General features: G+C 47.2%; 1 pseudogene; it reads left to right on the top strand.

The window, feature by feature from the left end:
- The first annotated feature begins 9,437 nt into the window (after positions 1 to 9,437).
- LOC147088175 (histone H2A type 2-C-like) lies at positions 9,438 to 9,944 on the top strand (annotated as a pseudogene).
- Positions 9,945 to 20,198: the final 10,254 nt, after the last annotated feature.

Genomic DNA, 20,198 nt, shown 5'->3' with positions numbered 1-20,198 from the left:
TCAGACTGAAAGAAACAGAATGAATCCCACACTCACACACACTACCAGAGACAGAGAGATACAGAATGATTCCCAAACTCACACACACTACCAGAGACTGACAGATACAGAATGAATCCCACACTCACACACACTACCAGAGACAGAGAGATACAGAATGAATCCCACACTCACACACACTACCAGAGACAGAGAGATACAGAATGATTCCCACACTCACACACACTACCAGAGACAGAGAGATACAGAATGAATTCCACACTCACACTACCAGAGACTGAGAGATACAGAATGAATCCCACACTCACACACACTACCAATGACTGAGAGATACAGAATGAATTCCACACTCACACACACTACCAGAGAGTGAAAGATACAGAATGAATCACACACTCGCACATAGTACCAGAGACTGACAGATACAGAATGATTCCCACACTCACTCACACTACCAGAGACTGACAGATACAGAATGAATCCCACACTCTCACACACTATTGGAGACTGACAGATACAGAATGAATCCCACACTCACACACACTACCAGAGACTGAGAGATACAGAATGAATCCCACACTCACACACACTACTGGAGACTGAGAGATACAGAATGAATCCCACACTCGCACTACCAGAGACTGACCGATACAGAATGAATCCCACTCTCACACACACTACTGGGGACTGACAGATACAGAATGAATCCCACACTCACACACACTACCAGAGACAGAGAGATACAGAATGAATCCCACACTCACACACACTACCAGAGACAGAGAGATACAGAATGAATTCCACACTCACACACACTACCAGAGACAGAGATATACAGAATGAATTCCCACACTCACACACACTACCAGAGACTCACAGATACAGACCTTAACAGGAAGCAAACCTCTGACCTTAACAGGAAGCAAACCTCTGACCTTAGTAGCAGCATTGGCTACAGCACCACCTGGTGGATAACCTTAATCATAGCATCCCAGATTACTATACATCCCATATTTAAGTAAAGATATACTTGCTCTAGAGGCAGTTCAGAGAAGGTTTACTCAGTTGATTCCAGAGATGAGGGGGTTGACTTATGAGGAAACGTTGAGTAGGCTCGGCCTCTACTCATTGGAAATCAGAAGAATGAGAGGCGATCTTATCGAAACATATAAGATTGTGAGGGAACTTGATCGGGTGGATGCGGTGAGGATCTTTCCACTGATGGGTGAGACTAGAGCTAGGGGGCAGGATCTTAGAATAAAGGGCTGCCCTTTCAAAACTGAGATGAAGAGAAGCTTCTTCAGAGGGTAGTAAATCTATGGAATTTGCTACCACAGAGAGCTGTGGAAGCTGCGACATTAAATAAATTTAAAACGGAGATAGACAGTTTCCTAGCTGATAAGGGAATTAGGGGTTACGGGGAGCGGGCAGGGAAGTGGACGTGAGTCTAGGTTCGGATCAGCTATGATCCTATTAAATGGCGGAGCAGGCCCGAGGGACCGTATGGCCTACTCCTGCTCCTACTTCTTATGTTCTTATGTTATGTTTATCATTACAGTCCATCTAATGACTTTCCTGAAACCCTTGAATTTCACAATCCCCGACAATATCTGTGCAGGAAGCAAACTTCAGAAGGAGAATAATCTCACAAGTTGGCCTCTTGTCACAGCAGCTCGGTTTAACCTATTGTGAGGTGGAAAGCCCCGGTTCCCCGTCACACCATCTGTCTGATGTATAAAAGCTGAATGGAAACAGGACACTGGGCGCATGGACACCCAGGAAGACGAAGCGAGCATTTCACTGTGAGGGGAGAATACAGGGTCCGGGCCAAAGAGTCACTTGTAACCCCATAGTCCTTATAATTCTGAAGCTATTCCCCACCCCAATATATCCCCGCTCCCGGTCCCAGGGCCCTGTTCTCTCTCTGAGGCGGTGGGTGGCTCTGAGAAGAGCCTTTGTTTTGTGCCCTGGATGTTGTCACTAAGTACTTTACGGTGGCGCTTGGCTCCGCCTTTTCCCAGTCCTTTGCCTCCTCTACCTCTTCCAGCTATGACGATTCCTCACAGGAATATAAACTGAATGTATTCATGAAGCCAGCCGGGATTTGGTTGAGAAAGGCAGAGTGTGAGAGAGGCTGGGAGGAGACAGAATCAGAGTGACAGGTTGAGCAGAGACAGCGTCCTCTGAGCTTCAGCTCCGCCCCCAGCTTTCACGCTTCAGCATTTAAATATTTGCCTGCTCCTCCCCCTCTCCCTGCACAAGCGACAGGAAGGGCCCATGCGAGCTTCCCTCCCCCAGCTCTACCAGCGGGTGCTGTTTGCTTGGTGCTCGGTTGATGATCGCTGAACACATCATACAGCGGAGATATCACGGGCAGAGTATGGGATCAAACAGCAGCCTCTTCACAGCAACACATCGCATTGGGACTGTGTCCGCAGATGGGCTTTGTGTCGGGGTAATTTCAGCGGCAGATTGGAACAGGAACTAGTTCTGTAACATGGAGTGAGTGGGGGAAGGGAGAGGCCATTCTCGGGCTGTGTGTGTACAGTGCAAGGTAACAAAGAAAGTAAATCACCTCGCTCTTTCAAATCATTGCTGCTTTATTCTCCCAAATCATTAGTGAATGTTCCTGAATCGGTTCAACTCTCACCGTGTCTGTTGTTCTAGGGCAGCGAACAGTGGAAAGTCAGCCTGACTGTGAGGATGTGGGCAGTTTCACAAAGTGCATTTATTTCAGGCAGCAGGTGAGATGTGTGAAAGATCACATTTCAAAAATCGGTTATTTTTTTGGTGCGTTGTGTTCTCCAGAAACGTATTGCTGGAGATGGGGAGATACATTGTGAGTCCCCCAGATACACCAGGATCCGGGTTCTGTGGCAGTCTGTTAATTACACAGGCCCTCAACTCGCTTTCAATAGACTGAAAACAATTGTTTGTACTGACCAGGTGCCTGTGGTTATATTCCAAGAAGCGTTCCTGAACTTTATATGTCGTCCCTTGGGAGTGGGAGGTATAAACCTGGACTGTGCCAATCGGATGGTGTCAGTCATGATCCAGTGCTGGGTTTGTGTTGTGTCTGGATGCTGATAACACACTATAGAACCGTCCTACACACCTGGTGTGGTGAATCTGAGTGCCGCAGTGCTGCAGTGAGGTCAGACAATGTAACTTTGTATCGCGGTTGCACATACAGAAACTGACAGGTACATGACAAAACCCCATTCACGTACCAGAAACAGACAGGTTCAGGACAAAACACAACTCACATACCAGAAACTAATAGGTACAAGCAAAATCCCACTTACATACCAGAAACTGACAGAAACAGGACAAAATTCCAGTCATATTCCAGAAATTGACAGGAACAGGGCAATACCCCTTTGACAGACAAGAAAATGACAGGTACAGGACAATATCCTATTCACATACCAGAAATTGACAGGCTCAGCACAAACCCACTCACATATCAGTAACTGGCAAGTTCAGGACGAACATTCACTCACATATCAAAATCTTATAGTTAAAGGTCAAAACCCCACTCATAACAGGTACAGATAGGTCCAGGGCAAAACTCCACTCATATCAGAAACTGACAGGTACACGAGAAAACCAGTCACATACCTGAAACTGCCAGGTACAGGACAAAGCCCCACTCATATACCAGTTACTGATAGGTACAGGACAAAACTCTACTCACATATCAGAAATAGAGAGGTTCAGGACAAAACTCCACTCACTTAACAGAAACTGACAGGTACAGGTGAAATCCTCACTCACATACCAGAAACTGACAGGTACTGAAAAAATCCCACTCACACATCAGAAACTGAAAGGTACAGGAGAAAACACCACTCACATAACAGAAACTGACATGTACATGACAAAACCACATTCACGTACCAGAAACAGACAGGTTCAGGACAAAACACAACTCACATACCAGGAACTGATAGGTACAGGACAAAAAACCACTCAGGTACAAGAAACTGACGTTAACAGGTAAAACACCAATCACATACCAGAAATTGACAGGTACTGGACAAAAGCCCATTCACATACCAGAAACTGACAGTTACAGGACAAAGCTCCACTCATATACCAGGGAGAGGACAAAACCCCATTTAAGTACCAGAAACTGACACAAACTGGATAAAATACCTGCATATACCAGAAGCTGACAGGTACAGGGCAAAACCCCTCGCACATAGCAGATACTGAGAGGTACAGAGCAAAACCCCACTCACATATCAGATACTGAGAGGTACAGGACAAAACCCCACTCACATATCAGATACTGAGAGGTACAGAGCAAAACCCCACTCACATATCAGATACTGAGAGGTACAGGACAAAACCCCTCTCACATATCAGATACTGAGAGGTACAGGGCAAAACCCCTCTCACATATCAGATACTGAGAGGTACAGGACAAAACCCCACTCACATATCAGATACTGAGATGTACAGGACAAAACCCCACTCTCATATCAGATACTGAGAGGTACAGGGCTAAACCCCTCTCACATATCAAATACTGAGAGGTACAGGGCAAAACCCCTCTCACATATCAGATACTGAGAGATACAGGGCAAAACCCCACTCACATATCAGATACTGAGAGGTACAGGACAAAACCCCACTCACATATCAGATACTGAGAGGTATAGAGCAAAACCCCACTCACATATCAGATACTGAGAGGTACAGGGCAAAACCCCTCTCACATATCAGATACTGAGGGGTACAGGGCAAAACCCCTCTCACATATCAGATACTGAGAGGTACAGGGCAAAACCCCACTCACATATCAGATACTGAGAGGTACAGGACAAAACCCCACTCACATATCAGATACTGAGAGGTACAGGGCAAAACCCCACTCACATATCAGATACTGAGAGGTACAGGGCAAAACCCCACTCACATATCAGATACTGAGAGGTACAGGACAAAACCCCACTCACATATCAGATACTGAGAGGTACAGGGCAAAACCCCTCTCACATATCAGATACTGAGAGGTACAGGACAAAACCCCACTCACATATCAGATACTGAGATGTACAGGACAAAACCCCACTCTCATATCAGATACTGAGAGGTACAGGGCAAAATCCCTCTCACATATCAGATACTGAGAGGTACAGGGCAAAACCCCACTCACATATCAGATACTGAGAGGTACAGGACAAAACCCCACTCTCATATCAGATACTGAGGGGTACAGGACAAAACCCCACTCACATATCAGATACTGAGAGGTAGAGGACAAAGACTATCTCACATTTCAGATACTGAGAGGTACAGGGCAAAACCCCACTCACATATCAGATACTGAGGGGTACAGGACAAAACCCCTCTCACATATCAGATACTGAGAGGTACAGGGCAAAACCCCACTCACATATCAGATACTGAGAGGTACAGGGCAAAACCCCTCTCACATATCAGATACAGAGAGGTACAGGGCAAAACCCCACTCACATATCAGATACTGAGAGGTACAGGACAAAACCCCACTCACATATCAGATACTGAGATTTACAGGGCAAAACCCCACTCACATATCAGATACTGAGAGGTACAGGGCAAAACCCCACTCACATATCAGATACTGAGAGGTACAGGACAAAACCCCTCTCACATATCAGATACTGAGAGGTACAGGGCAAAACCCCACTCACATATCAGATACTGAGAGGTACAGGACAAAACCCCACTCACATATCAGATACTGAGATTTACAGGGCAAAATCCCACTCACATATCAGATACTGAGAGGTACAGAGCAAAACCCCACTCACATATCAGATACTGAGAGGTACAGGGCAAAACCCCACTCTCATACCAGAAACACTTAGGTACAGGAGAAAAAAGCCACTCACATACGAGTTACTGAAAGGTACAAGACAAAACTCCAGTCATATCTCAGAAACTAACAGATACACATGAAAACCACACTCATACCAGGAACTGCCAGGTACAGGACAAAGCCCAACTCACATAACAGGAACGAATAGATACAGGACAGCACCACACTCAGTTATCAGAAACTGACAGGTACAGGACTAAACCACACTCAATTATCAGAAACTGACAGGTACACCAGAAAACCCATTCACATACCAGAAACTGACAGGTACAAAATAAAGCCCCAGTCACATAACAGAAACTGACAGGTACAGGTCAAAACCTCACTCACATACCAGAAACTGACAGGTAAAGTACAAAACTCCACTCACGTACCAGAAACTGACAGGTACAGGACAAAATCCCACTCACACTCCAGGAAATGATAGATACAGGACAAAACCCCACTCAACTACCAGAAAATGAGGGGTACAGAGCAAAACCCCACTCAATTAACAGAAACTGACCGGTACCGGACAATACCACACTCACTTACCAGAAACTGACAGGTACAGGAAAAAATACCACTCACATATCAGAAGCTGACAGGTACATGACAAAGCACAACTCACATAACAGAAACTGACAGGTACAGGACAAAATCCCACTCACATAACTCAAACTGACAGGTACAGGACAAAACCCCACTCACATTCCAGAAACTGACAGGTACAGGAGAAAACCCCACTCACATTCCAGAAACTGACAGGTACAGGACAAAACACCACTCACATTCCAGAAACTGACAGGTAAAGGACAAAACACCACTCACATAATCAAAACTGACAGGTACAGCAAAAAAAGGCCACTCGCATACCAGAAACTGACAGGCACTGGAGAGAGGCCACTCACATACCAAAAAGTGACAGGAACAGGACAAAATCCCACACATTACAGAAACTGACAGGTACAAGACAAATGCCCACTTACAGACGAGTAAATGACATGTACAAGACAAAACCTTTTCACATACCAGATCATGAAAGGTACAGCACAAGCAAAATCACATATCAGTAACAGGCAAGTGCAGGACAAAACCACACTCACATCAGAAACTGACAGTTACAGGTCAAAACCGCACTCACATACCAGGAACTGACAGGAAGAAGACATAACCTCATTCACGTACCAGAAACAGACAGGTTCAGGACAAAACACAACTCACATAACAGAAACTAACAGTTACAGGCAAAATTTCACTTACATACCAGAAACTGACAGAAAGAGGACAAAATTCCAGTCATTTTCCAGAAACTGGCAATACACCACTTATAGGCAAGAAAATGATAGGTACAGGACAATATCCTATTCACATACCAGAAATTGACAGGATCAGCACAAACCCACTGACATATCAGTAACTGTCAAGTACAAGACAAAACCTCACTCACATATCAAAAACTTACACTTACAGGTCAAAACCCCACTCATATACCAGGTACTGACATCTTAGACTTAGACTTGCACACCATCCCAGTGAATGACAGATATAGAATGAATCTCAGACTTGCACATCCCAGTGACAGACTGACACAGAATTAATGTCACACACTCGTACACTACCAGAGAATGACTGATTCCAAATGAATTCCAACACTGACACATGGTACCAGAGTCTGACCGTAACAGATGGAATCCCGCACTGACACATGGTATCAGTGACGGACAGGAAACAAATGGGTCCCACACTCACATACTGTAACAGAGACTGAGATTGAGAATGATTCCCACATTTACATAAATCACCAGAGAATGAATAATACAGAACTATTCCAATACACACATTCACAGTACTAGAGACTGGCAGATACTGAACTAAAGTGGCGGAGACCACACCGCAAGGCGTGAATATTGTGCACTGGTTGAAGGAAGTACAATTAATTGCTGTCACGTCCGGAAGAAGCGCTTGGGAGCACGGATAATGGTCTGGGATTTGGTTAATGGGAAGATGAAGCTTCCTCTGCTCTTGCAATGACCTTTCTGACTGCAGGGGGCGTGCTGGTGATAAAAACTCAATCTCATTGGATAAATAAAGAAGCCAATCAGAGACCTGCAGAACAATGGAAATTGACAGCATTCCTAAGCAGCCAATGACAATCATTGCCTTCACCCATCCTTCATTAGCATAGGGTTGTGGGGGCAGCCTATTTAAGCCGAGCGCGGAGCGGGATTGCGTCATATTTGTATTTGAAATCGACTTTGAGAATGGTTTACGAAAAGAAACCAGTTGCCAAGAAGGGCGCCAAGAAAACTGTCATTAAACCGGCAGCGAAGGGCGGCAAGAAGCGTAGAAAGTCGAGGAGGGAGAGTTACTCCATCTACATCTACAAAGTGATGAAGCAGGTTCACCCTGACACCGGCATCTCCTCCAAGGCCATGGGCGTCATGAACTCGTTTGTGAACGATATTTTCGAGCGTATCGCGGGTGAGGCTTCCCGCCTGGCCCATTACAACAAGCGGCACACCATCAGCTCCCGGGAGATCCAGACCGCCGTGCGCCTGCTGCTGCCCGGGGAGCTGGCCAAGCACGCCGTGTCGGAAGGGACAAAGGCGGTGACCAAATACACCAGCTCCAAGTAAAACTCCACGCTGTCCTGAAAGAACAAACCCAAAACACAAAGGCTCTTTTAAGAGCCACCCACAATCTCTCTGAAAGATCTACACAAACGCATCTCACTTTGGAATCAATTTACTGTAATGTTTCTCCTTAACAAGTGTGTTTGAGAACGTTTGACGTTCCAACTTTAGATTGAGTTTGAATTTTCAGATAAGCAGTTTCACTACCCAGATCGACCTTAGCGTCGTTGTTGTATTTCCCGTCCAGTAAACTACAAACACGGTCCCTGATCGCTTTCCCTTTGTTCTCAGACCCGTTCACTTGCAGCGCCTTCCGACGAATTAAAAGCTTGTTTTCGAGATGAGACTCAGATTTCATTCCCCTCAATCTCTGCAAAAACATTTTCATTTTTTTCAATGCCAGGTGGGAGTCAATCCTTTAATTTACCCGAGAATTACTGTAATCTAACAACCCAGAATGGGGTTTCTTAGAGACCAGAACGCGGTCAGTTTTAACACTCTGTCCCTCTTCTCACAGCAGGACTCCCAGATCTGGTTTCACTCCCGCAGCAGCGCCTGTGCAAAGGATCGATCGATAATCTGTGAATCCTCACTTTTACACAGATTGAGCTGGAATGTGTCCCGTTACAGAATCAATGGGGATTTAATCCCGCCCGATACAGTTTGAAATTGAACCCGAAATTAATCCCAATTGTAACAGCCTAGAATTTGCAAGGGAGAGATGGAATAAGACAAAAGGAATAAAAAACTGTCCGGAAATCTTTGGCGAATAGTTCATTTATTAACTTAATTCGATGGTTTAGGAAAATATTGGCGGGCTTTTGAAATTAAAAATCGTTGGCGGTCTGACTGTTGAGGACAGTTATTTCCGCACCCTTGCCATTGGCGGGAAAAACAGACTGTGATTGGTCACCGGAAAACACCAATGAAATTCCCCATAGAGCGACCAATCACAAGTTCGTATTTTCATTCCTCCAGAAGGTATAAGTAGGGCAGATGTGGGCTGAGTTTATCATTATTTCTTTCAACGGGTGAATTGTGGAAATGTCTGGAAGAGGAAAAACCGGCGGTAAAGCTCGGGCCAAGGCTAAGTCTCGATCATCCCGGGCCGGACTGCAGTTCCCTGTGGGCCGTGTTCACAGGCTCCTGCGAAAGGCAACTACGCTGAGCGTGTGGGTGCCGGAGCCCCGGTCTACATGGCTGCTGTGCTCGAGTATCTGACTGCAGAAATCCTGGAGCTGGCCGGCAACGCGGCCCGCGACAACAAGAAGACCCGCATCATCCCCAGACACCTGCAGCTGGCCATCCGCAACGACGAGGAGCTCAACAAGCTGCTGGGAAAGGTGACCATCGCTCAGGGCGGGGTGCTGCCTAATATCCAGGCGGTGCTGCTGCCCAAGAAAACCAGCACTGCCAGCTCCAAGAGCAAGTAAACTGGACAAGATTCAATCTAATAACCCAAAGGCTCTTTTCAGAGCCACCCACTTTATCTGTGAAAGGGTTGTTTACTGTTCAGCCGTTCTCGGTTATAAACAGGACATGTAGAACTGTAAATCCACAAACATTACAGCGGGTTTGTTGTTACCGAATATTCAGATCAGCGATTCAATACAGAGGGTGGCTGGCTTCAGAGAAAAACAAAACACACGGAAACTTAACGTGAGACCGGCCCTATTTAAACACATTGGGAGAGCCGAATATGAACGCATGTTAAGAAACGATTATTAAGCCAGTGAGCGGTTGATGGGAGAACCGTTCCTTATTGGGCCAATAATTCCATATACATCCTGAGCACATTGATCCATACTAACTTTTCCCCTTTTAATTTGCAGACATAGAAACATAGAAGATAGGAGCAGGAGTAGGCCATTCGGCCCTTCGAGCCTGCTCCGCCGTTCAACGAGAGCATCAACGAGAACATCGAACCAGAATTACAGCTCTGGTTAATATAAAATATTCCAAATAGTAACTACCTCTCCCCGCAGTAAGAGTTGATTTTAAAAGTGAGCTTCAGACTTCAGGCACCTCGTTCTCTCTCGATGATCAATCCCGGTATGTGGAGTTGGATCAGTGCTCCCACTTATAGTTTCCTACTGGGCGGGTGCAGTCAGTTTACTGGGCAGATCGCTCACATTTAAACCTAGACCATACCCAGACATTCACTGCCCCCCCTTTATAAATCCCAATTACATTATCACTGCAAGAGCAGCACGGTGTGTGCACAGTCCAATTTGCCTTGGGGCGATCGTAGCTCGATTCTTTGTTGATTTGGTGGCTCTTAAAAGAGCCGTTGTTGTATTTGGTGCTGAAGTCTGGAGCCGGGCAGGGTGAGTTTAGGCGCGCTCCCCGCGGATGCGGCGGGCCAGCTGGATGTCTTTGGGCATGATGGTGACTCGCTTGGCGTGGATGGCGCACAGGTTGGTGTCCTCAAAGAGCCCCACCAGGTAAGCCTCGCTGGCCTCCTGCAGGGCCATGACGGCCGAGCTCTGGAAGCGCAGGTCGGTCTTGAAGTCCTGAGCGATCTCTCGCACCAGGCGCTGGAAGGGCAGTTTGCGGATCAGCAGTTCGGTGGATTTCTGGTAGCGGCGGATCTCCCTCAGAGCCACAGTGCCGGGTCTGTAGCGATGGGGTTTCTTCACTCCGCCCGTGGCTGGAGCGCTCTTCCGGGCCGCTTTGGTCGCCAGCTGTTTGCGAGGAGCTTTCCCTCCGGTCGATTTGCGCGCTGTCTGCTTGGTCCTGGCCATTTTCTGAACCGATCTCAGGACAACTTGGATCACACGGACTGTTAATGCGGAGTCTGCAGTGTGTCCGCCTTGTTATACTCAGTGAGGGACCTCCCCGAGCACTAATTGGCTGGAGACCGGCGCCCACCCACTTCAAACCCAACTCTGACCAATCAATGAAACGCTGGAAACTCAGGCCCCGATTGGCTGAGCTGTGATTAATCGCCCATTTCAAAAAGTCCGCCAAATTTAGTGCAGGAAATAACCGTTTTGACACAAATCGATTTTATTCTGCACATATTGAGACGATCATTACCAGAATCATTGAAGGTTTTAAATGTTCCTTCCTGGGCTTGGTGCTTTAGGGCCCTTCCCATTGCCCGCACTCTGGGCTGTTGATGCTGACAGGAGCGGGGAAAGGGACCCGCGCCAATCTCCCGCTCTTCCACTCGATTCCTCTCCCTCTCCTCTCCAGCCCATTCAGAATTTCCCTCCGCCCGTCCCATTGTGACGTTAGCCGCCGCTTTCAGGGGAGAGGATCAGAATTCAGTCGCTTCTCTCTGTCCCCGTGGAGCCTGTGAGAAGGCCTTGGCCAATAATCTGTCATTGGGTAACTGTGCAGTCAGCGATCTGATACTCGGCACATTTCAGATTGCTGAATGGAGACTTATTGGCGCCGGTTACAGATAAGAGGCTGACAAATTAAACCTGTTCGTAGAACAGCGCCAGGAATTACTGACGGTGAACGCAGAATAACAGAACAAAATGACGGAGATTTTAAAATCATTCCATTGAAACTAGACTTTAGATTAATTCGCTTCTTTCCGGCACTGGAATTGGCGGGCTTTTTCAAAATCAAAAAAAAATTCAAACATTTCGACAGGCCGACAATGTCAACCAATGATGTGCTTACTTTCTAATCTGTGGCTCTGTGATTGGTTACGAAATGGGATTGTGGAGCGGACCCCCAATCAGAAGTAAGGTCGGGTTAGAGCGGTCTCAAACTGATGTAATTTCAGGTCCCCGAATGACTGAACTGAAATTTCACAATTTCACAAACCCTGTCAGTATCAGGGCCGGACACCACCGTCTGGCTGCAAATTCACAAGTTGGACTCTTTTCAGTAACCCACTCAACGGCTCATGTCCGACCAGCCAACTAATTATTAAATTATAATCATTACAGTAAAACTGCACAATGGAGAAATGTGTAGACGCGATGTGGCTTTACACGGAGAGGGAATGTTCCGTCTGAGGAAATAACTCCATAAACCTGGTGCAACCGAAAGCGAAATTCAAAGATTACAGAACACATCACATATCTGTTAATAATATTTCTGACCACAATCTATTTTTGAGAACAATCTACCCCAGGTCCCGTTCCCAGGTCACTGCTCTCTCTGTGAGGCTGTGGGTGGCTCTTAAAAGAGCCTTTGTGTTGTGTTTGGTTGAAAGGGTCGAGTTGTTCAGCCGCCGAATCCATAGAGAGTGCGGCCCTGCCGTTTCAGAGCGTACACCACATCCATGGCAGTGACCGTCTTGCGCTTGGCATGCTCAGTGTAGGTGACCGCATCCCTGATCACATTCTCCAGGAAAACTTTCAGCACCCCACGGGTCTCCTCGTAGATCAGACCCGAGATCCGCTTGACACCGCCACGGCGAGCCAGGCGGCGGATGGCTGGTTTGGTAATGCCCTGGATGTTGTCACGGAGCACTTTACGGTGGCGCTTGGCTCCGCCTTTGCCCAGTCCTTTGCCTCCTTTACCTCGTCCAGTCATGATGATTCTTCAGTCAAACTTCTGCTGAATGAGAAACGAACTGTTTCTGGCTGCTGTTATATACAGCCGACTCCGACCTGACTGAGAAAGCGCAGAGTAAGAGAGGCGGGGAGGGGAGGAGACAGAGTGAGAGATTAAACAGAGAGAGCGGGAGGGGAGGAGACATCCTGCTGTCAGCTCCCGGCCTCTCCAGCCTCTCTGTGTTTCTCTCTCCTCATTAACTCTCCGATTCCAATTAAACTCGGGCACTCCACATTCCCAGACTGGCCTCTTTCTGTCTCGAAGAACGGGATGTCTGCTGCCGAGAAAGTTTCATCAGAAGTAAAGGCAGCAATTTCGATTTACAGCCGTTTCATTGCTGCACTGATCGCGCTCTCTCACCCCATCGCCGACATATTCTCTGTTTTTCGGCTGAAATTTGAAATCAAATAAAGCTTCACGTTTAATTCCCACTGCAGGGCTGAGCAGGGGGGCAGGGCGATCCTATGACAGGGAAATCTTTGAATTTTACCCAAGATTGCCTCTGAAATCCGGCGATGAGAGCGGACACACAAACACAGTGACATTAGTCTAACCCGCCGTCCCTTTAACACACTCTCGCTGACACAATGTTCACTCTGCTCATTCACAGCACAATCTGTTCCCAGATTTACAGTTCACAGGACAGGTTTTCCTCTCCGCTCGGCCTGTGCTGCCGATTCTCGGGGTTAGTTGGAGTTTCCCAGCTCAGTCAGTGTTAAACACTCTGAGGCCGGCGCTCCTCACAGTGTCTGTTCCCCAGATTCAGGGGCGGGAGCCAATCACAGCTGTGGCTGTGTTCACCCTTATCTGGTTTGAAGGTACTATATTGTTTGCAGGCAGAAATATGTTTGATTTATATGAAAATAGAAATGATGATCTCACCGCCCCTCTAGCCTCTCTCTCTCCTCCTCCGAAACTGAGGAACTGAACAGAGCAACTGGAGTCTGATGCATTCCATTCTCAACACCCGGAGACAGCAATGAGAGAGAGAGAGAGAGAGAGAGAGATGGTGTCAGTCTTAATGTTCGTACTCTGATACAGGCGGCCCAGGCACTCTCTGTTAGAGAGGTTTAGGGGCAGGAACGTGTCACAGTTTGTCTGTGTGTATCCTAGCCTGCTTTTAGAATATAGTATTATTCACAGAAATAGTGAGACATTCTGTTTACCACACATGGCTTAAACTCGGATTCAATAGACCGAAAACTGAGAGGTTCAGCATCGATCCAGATATAACTGGCAGGGCTGGGGGATTTACTGACTGGGGATTGATCTTGTGCACAAGTCACAGAGACAGGCACATGGGGTGACAGACTCACCGGCCCGGGATCTTGTCCGGGTATCCTTGTGCACCAGTCGCTGAAGGTAAGCATGCAGGTGCAGCAGGCGGTTAAGAAGGCAAATGGTATGTTGACCTTCATAGCGAGAGGGTTTGAGTACAGGAACAAGGATATCTTGCTGCAGTTGTACAGGGCCTTGGTGAGACCACATCTTGAGTATTGTGTGCAGTTTTGGTCGCCTTATCTGAGGGAGGATGTACTTGCCATGGAAGGAGTTCAGCGAAGATTCACCAGACTGGTACCTGGGATGGCAGGAATGACGTATGAGGAGAGATTGGGTCAATTGGGCTTGTACTCGTTGGAGTTTAGAAGAATGAGAGGGGATCTCATTGAAACTTATAAAATTCTGACAGGACTGGACAGTCTCGATGCAGGAAGGAAGTTCCCGATTGTCGGGCAGTCCAGAATCATGTGTCACAGTCTAAGGATAAAGGGTAGGCATTTTAGGACAGAAATGAGGAGAAATTTCTTCACCCAGAGAGTGGTGAACCTGTGGAATTCTCTACCACAGAAGGCAGTAGAGGTCAATACATTAAATATATGCAAGAAGGAGTTGTATATATTTCTTAAGGATCAAGGGGTATGGAGAGAAAGCAGGGACTGGGTACTGAACTTCGATGATCAGCCATAATCGCATTGAAGGGCGGAGCAGGCTCGAGGGACCGAATGGCCTACTCCTGCTCCTATCTTCTATGTTTCTATGTCTGGCATCTGTTGCCTACTCACCAAACAGAGACAGGCAGAGACTGATTAAACTCCCCACTTGTAGTGTATGTGCTTTAAGTCAGAACCGCTTTTTACAGCTCCTGTATAATGTAGTACCGGCAGTAACCACACTGGTATATAAGCTGTGCGCATGCCTCTGTACCCCAGTCTAGAGATGACCCTCCTCCAGTAAAGACCTGTTTTTTGTTTATGTACAGCATCTGTGTAATTATTTATCCACTGAACCACGGATGTAACAGTGGTGACGAGTGTTCATGCGAATCTACCTGCAACATAAAAAAAAATAGTCGAGTCCAGGAACATGGGCGTCGACCGCGAGCAACCGCCCAGCAGTCAGGCAGAGATCCAACTTCGCTGGGGAGGCTGTGGAGAGCCGGGCTTGGTTCCCCAGCCACAACGAGCAGTAAGAGACCGACGACAGGTCCAGAGCAGACCCTTCCCGAGCAGCGGCGGCTGGAGCCGACCGATGGCAGAGAGAGAGCCGGGCAGCGTCGACGGGGTAAGAAAGAGGGTGAAGAGAGCAGGGCGCAGCCGGGGATTGATCACCGAGTGGCGTCGAGGAAAAATACTGCAAGCCGGAGAGAGAGAGAGGGTAAGAAACAGCCGGGTTCTAGACTGAGCAGCGTCGAAAAATATCAAGAGAAGAATGCGCAGAGCAGAGCCAGGGATCACGGGCTGATCAGGGTCTGCGTGGTGAAGCAAGGGGAGATGCCATTGAGACACGGAGAAGCAGGGAGAACGCGGGATGTGCCATTGAGCTGTAGAGAAGCAGGGAGAGCGTGGGAGGAGCCACTGAGAAGAAGGAAGAGTGCGGGAGACGCCCTTTTGCGAAGCCGCAGCGGAGAAGACGGGCGAGCGCGGGAATGAAGGAAAGCACGGGAGACGCCATTTTTGCCAGCGGAGAAGAAGGGGAAGCAGGGGAGGTGCCATTGGGGATAGTTAACGCACAGCCAAGGATGCCGAAGAGTGGCAGTATCTCTACATTCGGTAATGAAGTCGAAGATTGGGAGACATATGTGGAACGTATTGAGGTGTACTGCAGGGCGAATGAAGTGCCAGGTGCTAATAAAGCATTGGTTCTGTTAAATTCCATGCGTGCAAAAACTTATGGGTTACTGCGAAATCTAATAACCTCAGAAAAGCCGGTAAACAAGAATTTTGAAAGCATAGTAGAAATCCTACAGGACCACTTAAACCCCACACCGCTGCTGATAGCAGAACGATTTAAGTTGCATAAAAGGAACCAACACAAAGGCGAAAGCAATGCTGAGTACCTAACAGAACTGCGCAAGCTATTGAAATACTGCCAGTTTGGAGCGGGACTAGCAGACACGTTAAGGGACAAGTTTGTGTGTGGGCTACAAAGTGAAGGAACACAGAAATGGCTTCTATCAGAAAAGGACCTTAGCTGGACAAAGCTTTCAATATGGCAGTATCACACGAAGCAGCCGCAAGGGGCACTGCAGAGGTACAATGGAGACCGCAAGAATATGGCACCAATGAAATGACCTATGGAACAGGGAAGTGCTATCGCTGTGGCAGAACAACACATGACCAGAAAGATTGTTGGTTCAAGGACCAAGTGTGCAGACAGTGTGGGAAAGCAGGACACATAGCAAGAGTCTGCAGGTCTGGGAAGAAAACCAACAGTAAGAAATCTCCACAGGAGAAGTACAAAAAGTTACACCAGGTGATGGACAGTGATTCAGACGAACAGAAAAGTGACACAGACTCCGGAAGCAAGGAGCTGGGTTGTCTGAAACTACATAATGTAACTGAAATGGAGGATCTCCAGACTATCTGGGTTACACTCAAGATAGACGGAGTCCAAGTGGAAATGGAATTGGACACAGGGTCAGCTCTAACAGTCATAAATCAAAGAGACTACAAGCAGCTATTTTCACACATACCCTTGAAAGCTACAGAGATTGTCTTGAAGACATATACGGGGCAAAAAGTCTACCCCAAAGGAAAAATAAGGGTGAAAGTGACATATAAATGTCAGGAAATATTTGAAATGGTTATATATGTATTGCCAAATGGAGGACCACCACTGCTAGGACGTGAATGGATCCGGAAGCTACATTTAGATTGGCATTCCATACATGCACTGAAGGTGGAGGCCAAAAAGGATGACGATGTCACATCTGGACAACTGTCAAAAATGCTAACTGACGGAAAAGAAGTGTTCAAGGAGGGACTAGGAACACTAAAAGGAATAACAGCAACAATTAAAATAGAGGATAATGCAAGTCCAAAGTTTCTGAAGGCCAGACCAGTGCCTTATGCGATCAGACCAGCAGTTGAAGCAGAGCTGGAAGGGTTGAAACGTTCAGCAGTACTGTCCAAAGTGGACTGGAGCGAGTGGGCTACACCCATCGTTCCTGTAATGAAGAGGTCATTGAGTAATATGCCTGGGGGACCAAAGAATGTCCGCATCTGTGGGGATTTTAAGGTGACAGTGAACCCAGTCCTTCACACAGTGCAATATCTGCTTCCACGAATTGAGGATATTTTCGCCTCGCTATCTGGTGGTAAACGCTTCACCAAAATTGATCTAGCCCAGGCGTACTTGCAAATGGAGGTAGAAGAAGCTTCGAAACATTACCTTATGATCAACACCCATAAAGGTCTCTATCAATACAACCGGCTGGTGTTTGGAGTAGCCTCGGCTCCGGCTATCTGGCAAAGGGCGAAGGATCAGGTCCTGCAAGGGATTCCAGGGACCCAGTGTTATTTGGACGACATCTTGGTCATGGGCGAAAATGACGGTGATCACCTTGCTAACTTGGAGAAGGTGCTCGCCAGATTAAAGGAATATGGGCTACGAGCTAATCGCCACAAGTGCGAGTTTTTCCAGAAACAGATCTCGTATTGTGCCCACGTCATCGATGAAGAGGGGTTACATAAGTCCCCTGACCAGATTGAGGCAGTAGTCAAGGCTCCAGCACTGGAAAATGTGTCACAACTGAAGTCGTTCCTCGGGCTGGTAAACTATTACCACAAGTTCTTACCAAATTTGCCTGCAGTATTACACCCACTGAACATCCTACTGCAAACAGGGGTACCATGGAAGTGGAATGACGAACGTAGACGAGCTTTCTAGAAGTGTAAAGAATTGATCACATCAAAAGAGGTGCTGGCCCATTTCAACCCAGCACTACCAATTCGTTCGGCATGTGATGCATCCCCCTACGGCATTGGAGCGGTGCTGTCGCACAAATTCCCAGACGGGTTGGAAAGGCCAGTAGCATTTGCGTCTCGGTCCCTAACCTCAGCCGAGCGCAACTACGCCCTGATTGACAGGGAGGCCCTCAGCCTAATATGGGGAGTAAAAAAATTCAACCATTATCCGCATCGGCAGAAGTTCACCTAGCTGACTGACCACCAAACACTTGTCTCCATCTTTAATCCTAAGAAGGGCGTGCCAGTAATGACTTCACAGCAGTTACAAAGATGGTCCCTGTTTCTAGGGGCGAATCAATATGAAATAGAATATAAAGGCACGAAACAGCATGGGAACGCTGATGGGCTATCGCGCCTGCCACTGCCTATGGTGGAGGAAGCACCAGCATTGGACCCGATCGAGATATTTTATTCGTTGATAATTGAATGATTGCCAGTAAGAAATGCGGATATAGAGAAGGTGACCAGCAATGATCCGATGCTGTCACGGGTATATGAATTGACGGTGAGGGGATGGCCAACACTTGGTGACTCACTATTGCCAGCATTCTCATCCAGAAGAGAACAGCTGTCAGTATGCCAGGGGACAGTGATTTTTGGATCCAGAGTGGTGATTCCACCCAAGTTAAGGGAGAGAGTGCTAAAGGAGCTACATGAAGGTCATCTGGGGGGAGTGAAAATGAAAAGCCTTGCTAGGGCTTATGTGCAGTGGCCAGGAATCGATCAGCAAATCGAAGACCTAACTAAGAGCTGCTTAGGATGCCAAAAGGTCCAAAATGCACCACCACATGCCCCTCTACACCCATGGGAGTGGCCCTCCTCTCCATGGCAACGGGTGCACATTGATTTCGCTGGTCCATTCATGGACTCAATGTTCTTAATAGCAGTGGATGCTCATTCAAAGTGGCCTGAGGTGATAAAGATGTCTTCAACCACTACAGAGAAAACGATTGCAGTCCTACGGACCATATTTGCCAGAAACGGTTTGCCAGAGCAGATCTGCTCTCATAATGGACCACAGTTTGTGTCCGACGAGTTCCAAAAATTCATGAAAAGGAATGGGGTAAGGCATTACACATCCGCCCCGTATCATCCAGTCACCAATGGATTGGCTGAGAGGTTCGTACAAACCTTTAAGAAGGCGATAAAGGCCATGTGCGATGAGGAAATTCCACTACAGCATAAGATGGACAATTTCTTATCAGCCTACCGAAACGCGACACATGCAGTTACCAACCAGACCCCAGCCATGATGTTCTTTAATCGAAGGTTGTGATCTCGTCTGGACTTGCTCAGACCAAATGTGCAAAGAAATGTTGACGACAAACAAATCCAGCACATCAACGAGAAGCCGACAATAAGCTACAATCTAGGGCAGCCAGTCTTGGCCCATGACTATCGAACAGAGAAGTGGCAACCCGGAATGATATGTACAAGGTAGCGGCCATCAATGTACACAGTGGATGTCGGGGAGAACATTGTGAGAAGTCAGGTCGATCAGATCTTAGCGTCCCAGGAAGGCATCAACCTCATGTCTCGAGTACCTGGGGATGAACCCGACATACCGGTAGCATCTACTTCAGACCCAGTAGCAGTGGAACCCGATGAACTACCCGTTGAAAGGGGTCAGAATCACCTCTGCACCAAGAACAAGAACCTCCGGAAAGGCACTATCCTGAAAGGGTCAGGAAGCCGCACCAAAGACTGAATCTATAAATGGACTTTTGTTATTGAATGTACATGTAAAAATGTAATTGTTATTTGAATATTAAGGGGGTATTATTAATAAAAAAAGGGAGGAATTGTCGTGTATGTGCTTTAAGTCAGAACTACTTTATACAGCTCCTGTATACTGTAGTACCGGCAGTAACCACACCGGTATATAAGCTGTGCGCATGCCTCTGTACCCCAGTCTAGAGATGACACTCCTCCAGTAAAGAC

This window comes from Somniosus microcephalus, unplaced genomic scaffold (genome assembly GCF_052327205.1).
Source record: "Somniosus microcephalus isolate GS21.2 unplaced genomic scaffold, FLI_Smic_1.0 unresolved_chr5, whole genome shotgun sequence".
NCBI classification, from domain to species: domain Eukaryota; kingdom Metazoa; phylum Chordata; class Chondrichthyes; order Squaliformes; family Somniosidae; genus Somniosus; species Somniosus microcephalus.
Note: the sequence above shows the minus strand (reverse complement) of the source record. Positions and strands in the feature narration are given on the sequence as shown.